Genomic DNA, 9,229 nt, shown 5'->3' with positions numbered 1-9,229 from the left:
CACTATCTAATATACCTTTATGTGTGAACAGGATGCCTAAAATCTTTTCCTTCCTCACCTCTGTTTCTTATTTGTAGTATTAATATAAATATCACTATTATTTTTTCTTTCTCAGTTGTAGCCCCCCCATTATGTGAAGTTACTTTGTATTTATGTTGTGTCAGCTAATCTGTATACATACTAATTCTTCCCAATAGAAGATAAGTTCCTTATGTAGGAAAAGTACTATTCTTGTTTTTGAAGCTGTAGTTTGTAGCAGAGTGCCTGACATAAAGTAGCTACTTATGACATTCTTACTGAGTTTATTCAAATGGAAAAATAACTCTTTGTACATATACACATAATGTACATATACATATATGCATGTACATATATGCATGTGTCTGTATACATAACCTATGATAAAGTATGCAGTTGAAAAATAAATAACGAGTGAATCTAACAGAGAATTCCATTGAAGAATTTCTTTACATAAAAGCAGATTTAGCAAAAAACTCTCAGTTTTAAACATGTAGTGTCCTCCTCCTGAAAGAAGTCAGCAGAATTGCTTCATTGTCCTTATGTCAGTCTGTCAGTAAAACAAGATTTTATAAGCACTTGTTTCAAGCACTGTACTAAGTATTAGAGACACAAAGAGAATCAAAAGACAATCTCTTCTCCCAATGTATCTAATGGAAAAGACAAAATAAACGGAAATAGATACATTTGAGTTATATACAAGATAAAGTAGATAGAACCAATAAAAGGAAAGAACTAGAATTGGGAAGTACTAAGTAGAGGTTTCAAAAGAACAGGGAGCAGGAAAGATCTCTGGGCCAATTACTATGGTGTTGAATAATCTACGTAGACTATACTGTATAAATATAAGTGCTAAACCATTGGGCAACAACTGTTAAGCTCCAATTGAGGATATGTTCCCCAGAGAATTTTGTTTTGTATAGAAAAAAAATATGTATCTGGCTTAATATGGTGAAGCTTCTATTGAATAACATGTAAACAGTTATTGAATGTTTATTATGGCTTTAAGCACTAGGAATACTAAAAGAAACAGAAAAAAAGATAATGTTCTCAAGGAGCATACATTCTTGCCAAGGAATATAACAAATAAAAGCAAGTTGAAAAAGGACTTGGGGAGAGATTAAGGTATCCAATGAGGACCATGATAAAAAAAAAAAGTCAATGAATAGCTTAGGGGTTAAAATTTAGAGGTTTGACTAAAATATGAGATTTCTAAAGTAATATTGTGGTCTCCAATTTAAAAATATTATACCTCAAGTAAAAATGACTTTTAATAGCTTTTATTTACAAAGAGGTAGAAAGAGTAATAGTAGAGAAATGTAAGAAGAGAGTAGAGAAAATGTCTAGACTATCAAACTAAATGTGGCTCTGGTGTTCTGCTCAGCCCCAGCAGGGCTCATTAACCCTCAGCCAGAAGAATCAGTGATATCTTATACAAAGGTTCCACCAATAAAACCTCCTCCAGGAGAAGGAGGCTTCTCCAAAACTGATCTCTCCAGAAGTCAGGAAGGGAAGGTCAGCTAATCACTCACCCAATACAAAGTCCAAAGGAGAAGATCCAGGTGCAGTCCTCCTAGAAGGCAGTGTAAGAGCCAAAGTCAAGGTCGAAGCTGAGGTCCAAGTCCAAAGCCACCTTCAAAGGGCAAGTCACCAGCCAAAGCTCTAAGCTGAAGATTCAAGCCAAAGACTCCCTGGACAGGAAGTTCAGGACTTTTATAGTCCTTTTTTCACATCCCTTCCTGACCCTTCCTCTCTTCACAGGGGCCAATCACAGCTTCCAATTTGCCAGCACTACCCTAGGAAGCAGTGTCTTGGGATCCACTTCTCATCTTCTGAGGGTGTAAACTTTTATCAAAGGATTCACAAGTTTCTGACTGATTGAGTTAAAAGGGAGGAGCTCTCTAAGTAAAAGACTTGTGAATTATCTTACTTAATGGCTAATGAAGTGTTAAGTAGTGGTTTCTTGATTGATTAACTCAAAATAGATGAAGAGAATAAAGAATTCCCCTACACAATAATCAAGAGCTCAGCCTTTATGGCCGTGCTGGCAAACCTTTTAGAGATTGCTTGCTCAAACTGTACCTTCAAGCTACCTGTGAGTTCTCCACATTAGCCTAGGTAGCAAAGAGAAGAAGTGCTCACATTGGGTGACCGAGTGGAGAGAAAGAGAATGCAAAAAAAAATGTCCTCAGGTGCAGTGGAGAGGGGGAACAGAGCAGCTCCCCCCAGAACACCAGAGCATACATGCCATATCTTTGCCAATATAGCTTTGGGGAAATGAAGATACATTTAGCCTGAGTGTCGTCTTTGAAATGGAATTTCTGAGAGGAACCAATCAATCAGATGAAAAGGATATTTCATTCATCATTCTGAGTGCTCCCCATTATATCTGCGAGTGTGGGAGGAATATTATCAGAATTTCCCCTTGTTATCAGAAGCAACTCCTAATTTATCTCTTTTTTAATTTTATTTTTCAATTTATTTTTTAAAATATTTTATTCAAATTTTTTGATACTGTTTTGGTAGTAGTCAAGATGGCATAATAAGAAACACTTGCAGCCCACCAACTGCCCTCCAAAACAACCACAGAAGAACAAAAACACCTCAAAATGAGTCCTGGAGCTAAAGAACAAATAGAAGGGGAGAAGCAGTGTTCTGGCCCAGAACAACCTGGAGAGACAACAAGAAGGATTTATTTTGCTAGTATATGAAGAAGGAGTACTGAACAAGCCTTAGAAGAATCTGAACATGAAACAATACAAGTAGAAGGGGAAAGAACACAACAAACTTAGTTTAGCCTCAACAGTGGATGAACAGAAACCAATGCAATACAAAACAGGTAGCACTGGGAGGAAAGCATTCTGCTCCACATTGTGCACTCATAACACAGACCAGCCATGACCCAGTGTGTACGGCAGCCCAACAATCTCTAGCCTTGGTAGGATTTGATAGAATTCAACACAACATAGTATGAATGGCATCTGAACTGAACAGGTACAAACCTCCACACAAAGACCAACCAGCCTACCTCTAGAGAGTATTCAAACTAGGCCCAAGATAGCTGAGCCAATCCAAGGCAGGATATAAGGGAGGGACAGTACTTCCTCCACCCCACGAAGCTAAGCCTCAGCATATACACAAAATCATGGGAACTAGTAATTCCAAAATGAGCAAAAGACAGAGAAAAAGTCCAATGCTAGAAAAGCACCTCAGCAACAAAAATGACCAAAAATAATCTCAATAAAGGAAAGGAATACAAAAATGAAAATTTATGAAGTTTCAATGTCAAACCCAAATTGAAAAAGATAAAAAAATAAGAGACTTAGAAGAAAAATTAGAAAAGAAAATGAGAGCAAAAAAATAAGCAATTTAGGACAAAAACTTAAAGTTTCCTAAAAAAGGAAATACAATACCTCAAACAGGAAAATAACTCCCTAAGAAAATAAATACAGAGCCTCAAAGGAGAAAAATCACTCCTTAAAAATGAGAATTTGACAAATAGAAGCTAATGATGTTGTAAGACATAAAGAAACAATAAAACAAATTCAAAAGAATTTTACAAAAAGAAAATGAAATCTGAAATCTCTCACTGGAAAAACAACTAACAGAAAAACAGATCTAGGAGAGATAATCCTAAGAATTATTAGATTGTCTAAAACCTATGATAAAAGAAAAAAGAAAGAAACTGGACACTATATTGCAAGAAATTATTAGGGGGAAGTGGCCTCATATTCTTGAACAAAAATGAAAACTAGAAATTGAAAGAATCCAACCTACGAAAAAAATACAAAATTTATAAATCCCAGGAGTATTATAGACAAATTTCAGAACTACCAAGCCAAGGAGAAAATACTCTAAGCAGCTAGAAAAAAAAAATTCAAATTTCATGGAACCAGAATTAGGATTACATAAGACCTAGAAGCTTCTACATTAAAGAAGAGAAGATATGGAATATAATATTCTGTAAGACAAAAGATATAGGACTACAACCAAAAATGATCTACCCAGTGGAATTGAGCATAATACTCCATTGGAGAAATTAAATTTATTGAAATAAAGAATTTCCAGTCATTCCTGATGAAATGACCAGAGCAAAAAAGAAAATTCGATATTCAAATTCAGCACTCCAGCAAAGCATGAAAAAGGGAAAGAAGCAAAACTAAAGGGCATCAGTGGTATTAAACTCATCACATTCATACTTTGGAAAGTGATAACTGGGACACATAGGATTTCTGTGTTTTAAGAAATATCTAAAGTGCTTAATACATTTCAAGTAATCAAGGGAAACAAAGAGGTTAAACAGATTATATTCCTTGCACAGGGGTAAAAATAAAATGGAGCGATACACAATTTAACCTACCCATAAAATGGAAGGGGAAAGCAAAGTGAATTAATTTGATATAAAGAATAGTATAATTTAATATAATCAGCACTCCAGCAAAGCATGAAAAAGGGAAAGAAGCAAAACTAAAGGGCATCAGTGGTATTAAACTCATCACATTCATACTTTGGAAAGTGATAACTGGGACACATAGGATTTCTGTGTTTTAAGAAATATCTAAAGTGCTTAATACATTTCAAGTAATCAAGGGAAACAAAGAGGTTAAACAGATTATATTCCTTGCACAGGGGTAAAAATAAAATGGAGCGATACACAATTTAACCTACCCATAAAATGGAAGAGGAAAGCAAAGTGAATTAATTTGATATAAAGAATAGTATAATTTAATATAATCAGAGACTTAGAATTAATATGGAGATATACTTGTGATTAATATAGTAACACAGAATTAAGATTATTACTCAGGTACTACCCTGGGACTATATTCTAACTATAGATCACACAGTTGCATGGTATCAAACTAAAGGGATTCTTAAGCAGATACAAATGAGAAGCTGCTTATTTATGTTTCTCTCTTAAATAAGGAAATGACATATTGATAAAAGGAACCATTGATGATGAAGTAATGCTGATATTAAATGTATATGTACCAAATGGCATAACATCCAAATTCCTAAAGGAAAAATTACATAAGATTCAAGAGATAAAAGACAACAAAACTATATTATTAGGGGGTCTTTTCAGAACTAGATAAATTAAACCAAAAAATAAACAATTAAATAAATTAAGTAGTTGAAAAATATTTTTAGAAAACTTAGATTTGATAAACTCTAGAGAAAAATGAATGGAAACAAGAATATAACTTTTCTCAGCTGTATATAGGACTTTCACAAAAAAGAAGATTATTTAATAGAATGTAGAAATCTAATGCCCAAATGCAGAAAGGCAAAAATATTAAATACGTCCTTACAGCCTTTTCAGATCAAAATGCTTTAAAAATTACATTGAACAAAGAGATGAAAAAAATAATTGGAACTAAATAACTTTATCTAAAAAAATGAGTGGGTCAAAGAACAAATTCTAGAAACAATCAATAATTTCATTAAAGCAAAAGACAACAAGGTGACAACATACCAAAATTCTGAGGATGCAGCTAAAGCAGTAATTAGGAGAAATTTTATATTTCTAAATGCTAACATCAATAAAACGTAGAAATAGATGATCAACTAATCCGGTATGCAAATAAGATAACTAGAAAAATTTAAAATATTAGTTAAACACCAAATTAGAAATCTTGAAAATCAAAGGAGAGAATAATAAAATTGAAAGCAAGAAAACCTTTGAACTAATAAATGGCAAGGAGTTAATTTTATGAAAAATGCACTAAAATAGATAATGATTAATTTAACCAAGAGAAAAAGAACACTAAAAATGAAAGGGATAAAATTACAAGCAATAAAGAGGAAATTAAAGCATTTAGTATGAGTTATTTTTCCTAATTATGTGGCATTAAATCTGATAATCAAAGTAAAATAGATGAATATTTAAGGAAATATTACCTTGCTCAGATTAACTGAAGAAGAAATAAAGTACTTAAAGAATCCCATTGCAGGAAAAAAAAATTGAACAAGCCATCAATGAAAAAAGCCCTAGGACAAGATGAATTCACAATTGAATTCTGCCAAATATTTAATGATACTATATTGTGTATTTCAGTGATATGGAATAGAAATATTCCATCCCTGAATTTAGATCATCCATGATCCAGACTACCATGTAAGTTATATAGGGGGAAAAATAATAAAATAAACCTTTTGGACTGGGAATCAGTAAAAGTTTTATGCACGAGTTGCCATTCTAATTTATTTTGAGTCACCTTTCTACAGGTTATAACAGATGTTCCATTTTTAAGAATATTATTGGCAAAAGCAATGTTGTTTATAGATTAGCTAATGGGGTTGATCTGAAAAAAGAGAGGATGTGAGGAGAAGGAATATAAGATAGAGATGAAAATAGAAAGTTATGTAGATTAATAACTAGGGATTCTGGTGCTTGGAGAAAATTGAGTTGTGGGTAGTTGGAAGAGCCCCAGGATGCATGGCCGATTGGGAAGCAATCCCATAAACAATGACACAAGCTAAAAATTGGGGGCGGGGCAGCTAGTGAGAGCCAGGACTGAAGACAGGAGATCCTGGGTTCAAATCTGGCATCAGACACTTCCTAATTGGGTGATCTTGGGTAAGTCACTTAGCCACCATTGCTTAGCTCTTACCATTGTTCTTCTGCCTTGCAACCAATATACAGTATTGATTCTAAGATGAAAGGTGTTTACTAAAAAGAAAAAAAAACTACAGAGAAAATGTTCATTTACTAATTTGAAAAGAAATATACACATATCCATCCCAAAGCAAACTAGCTCAGAGGGCCCAGGGCCTTGAAGTTCCCACTGTACATAGTAATTCTTTTGTTCCAATGAGAACATTTTTAATTTCCTCAGGACCCAATCCCAATTTCCTGAGAGACCAGAGTACGCTAAAATGCTCTTCCTTCTCATGTAGTTCAGAAAAGTACTTGGAGAACCCTTAAATGAGAGATGTCAAATATGAGGCCCAAGCACCATATATGGCTGGCAAAACTCCCCATTTGGCAGCCCTAACCAAATTAAAATGTAGTTCTTATATGATTTTAATTTGTTGATATATTAATAAGAAAAGTAATATGTACGTAGATGAGGTTTTCTTAGTCAATATGTGACCTGCATGGACACAGGTTCAATGCTCTGTTTCAATTTGAGTTTTACACTATTAACTTAAAGCCCAATGGGCCTTATCTGGGAAAATTAAGGAAGGGTGGAAAATGATCCCTCTTTGTCATTCACCTCCACTTTGCTTCTCTTTTTTGATACCAAACCTAGTGTGAGGGAATATTTTTCTAAAAGATTATATTCTGTCTCCTTCTGTATTCCTAGACCAACCCATAGTGCCCTATCCCCACCTTTCCCTACCTGGAATAAAAGAATTATACTCTCCAAGATGGTGATAGTTGAGGAAAGAATCAATGAGCCCGTCCTTCTTCCATGTACATTTTTCAAGCAGTAGAGCATCACCATATTTCTGCATAATGACAACTTATCGTTATGACACAAAGATTATAGCAGGAGCAAGAATGAAAACAAAAACTGTCAGTAGAAACATAAATGAGAAAATAAAAGCCAGAGATATTTCAAAGGAAGGGAAAACAACATGGCCACAACTGGATATGAGAGTTAAGGAAACAGGAATCAAAATGATTAAGATTCCAGTCAGAGGAGATTATGGATATGGAAGTACTGGTAAGAGGGAAATTATTATTAAGATGATTGCATTTTGGAACAGAAATAAAAGGTAGTTCTAGATATTTTGACTTTAAATGCTGTGACATTATCCAGATTGAAATAATGATAATAGCATTTATGAAGTGCTTTACCTTTGTAAAGCACTTTATAAATATTATCTCAATTTATCCTCACAGCCATAGGAAGTAGATATCTTTTATTAATCCCATTTCACAGATGAGGAAACTCAGATAGATTGAAATTAAGCAACTTTCTCAAAGTCACAGGTCTAGTAAGTGTCTGATTTTAGATCTGAACCCAGTCATCACAATTCCATGTATAGTACTCTTTCTATTATACAACATAACTGCCTATTTCTATTGAGCAAAAAAACTGAAAATGAAGTTTCTGAACAATACAAAAATGGTTAGAATTGAAAGTATAACTGCATTATTTACAAAGAGATTATTATTGAATTCATTGGAGATGCTATCATGAATAGACAGTTTATAAGTAGAAATGAGCAAGAATAGAATCTCAATTAATATCCACATAGATAAAGAAAAAAAGAAGTCAATGAAACAGACAGAATTGGTAGAACCATAGGAAACACAATGTTTCATAAACCAATGGGTTAGAATGTTCAGAAGGTAAGGTCAGTGTCAGATGTAATAGAAACCTAGGAAAAATTTTACTAAAAAAATTGATGGATTTCAAAACAAGAAGGTTATGGATAGTCTTTGAAAATATAATTTCATAATTCTTTGGTTTCTTAGGTTTTATCAGTCAGGAAGATGGCAATGCCCAGGCATTTTTTATAAAGGGAAATTACCTAAATACTCAATTGTAAAGACTAGAAAACCTAAGGAAATGGCAAGAATGAAAATATGGCCTACCAATTCTTGATATCACCCAAAAATATTAGAATTTTGACTCCTTTCTCATTGAAGGTGCAATTAGATAGCCTAGAGTCAGGAAGACCCGAGTTCAAATCTGGATTCAAATAGTTACTAACAGTGTGATGCTGAGTAATTCACTTAATGCTAATTGCCTCAGTTTCCTCATATTTAAAAAGCACTAGAGAAGGAAATGACAAGCCATTCCATTATCTTTGCAAAGAAAACTCCAAATGGAGTCATGAAGAATTGGGTACAACTGAAATGACTGAACAACAATCTCATCTAAGTGGCATGAGTAATCATGCTATGTTTTCCCACTGGCCACCTTGGGATTTGCTTTCTGGATAGAAAAGAAAGGGAAGAAAAGAGATGAAACTGGGAGAAGGTGCCTTATTGTATTCCTGCCTGGTTTCCCCATGATATCTGGGTAGGCCTGATAAGGAAAGAGACTTCCTAGAGATGTATATCTTCTCAAAGAAAGCAAAACAAAGAAGTTGTGGTGGGACCTTTCCTTTAAATACCATCATGGAATCTGGGAGACAAAGAGCTGGGAGAATAGGTGAAGAAAAGTCAAGGAGAAAAGAGGGAGAAAGTATAATTTCCGAAGACTGGTTGTATGTGGAAGCCCGATTACAAAAGGTTGAAGAGGTAGTGGGT

Source organism: Gracilinanus agilis, chromosome 3 (genome assembly GCF_016433145.1).
Source record: "Gracilinanus agilis isolate LMUSP501 chromosome 3, AgileGrace, whole genome shotgun sequence".
NCBI lineage: Eukaryota > Metazoa > Chordata > Mammalia > Didelphimorphia > Didelphidae > Gracilinanus > Gracilinanus agilis.
The sequence above is the reverse complement of the archived record's forward strand: the minus strand, read 5'-3'. Positions refer to the sequence as shown.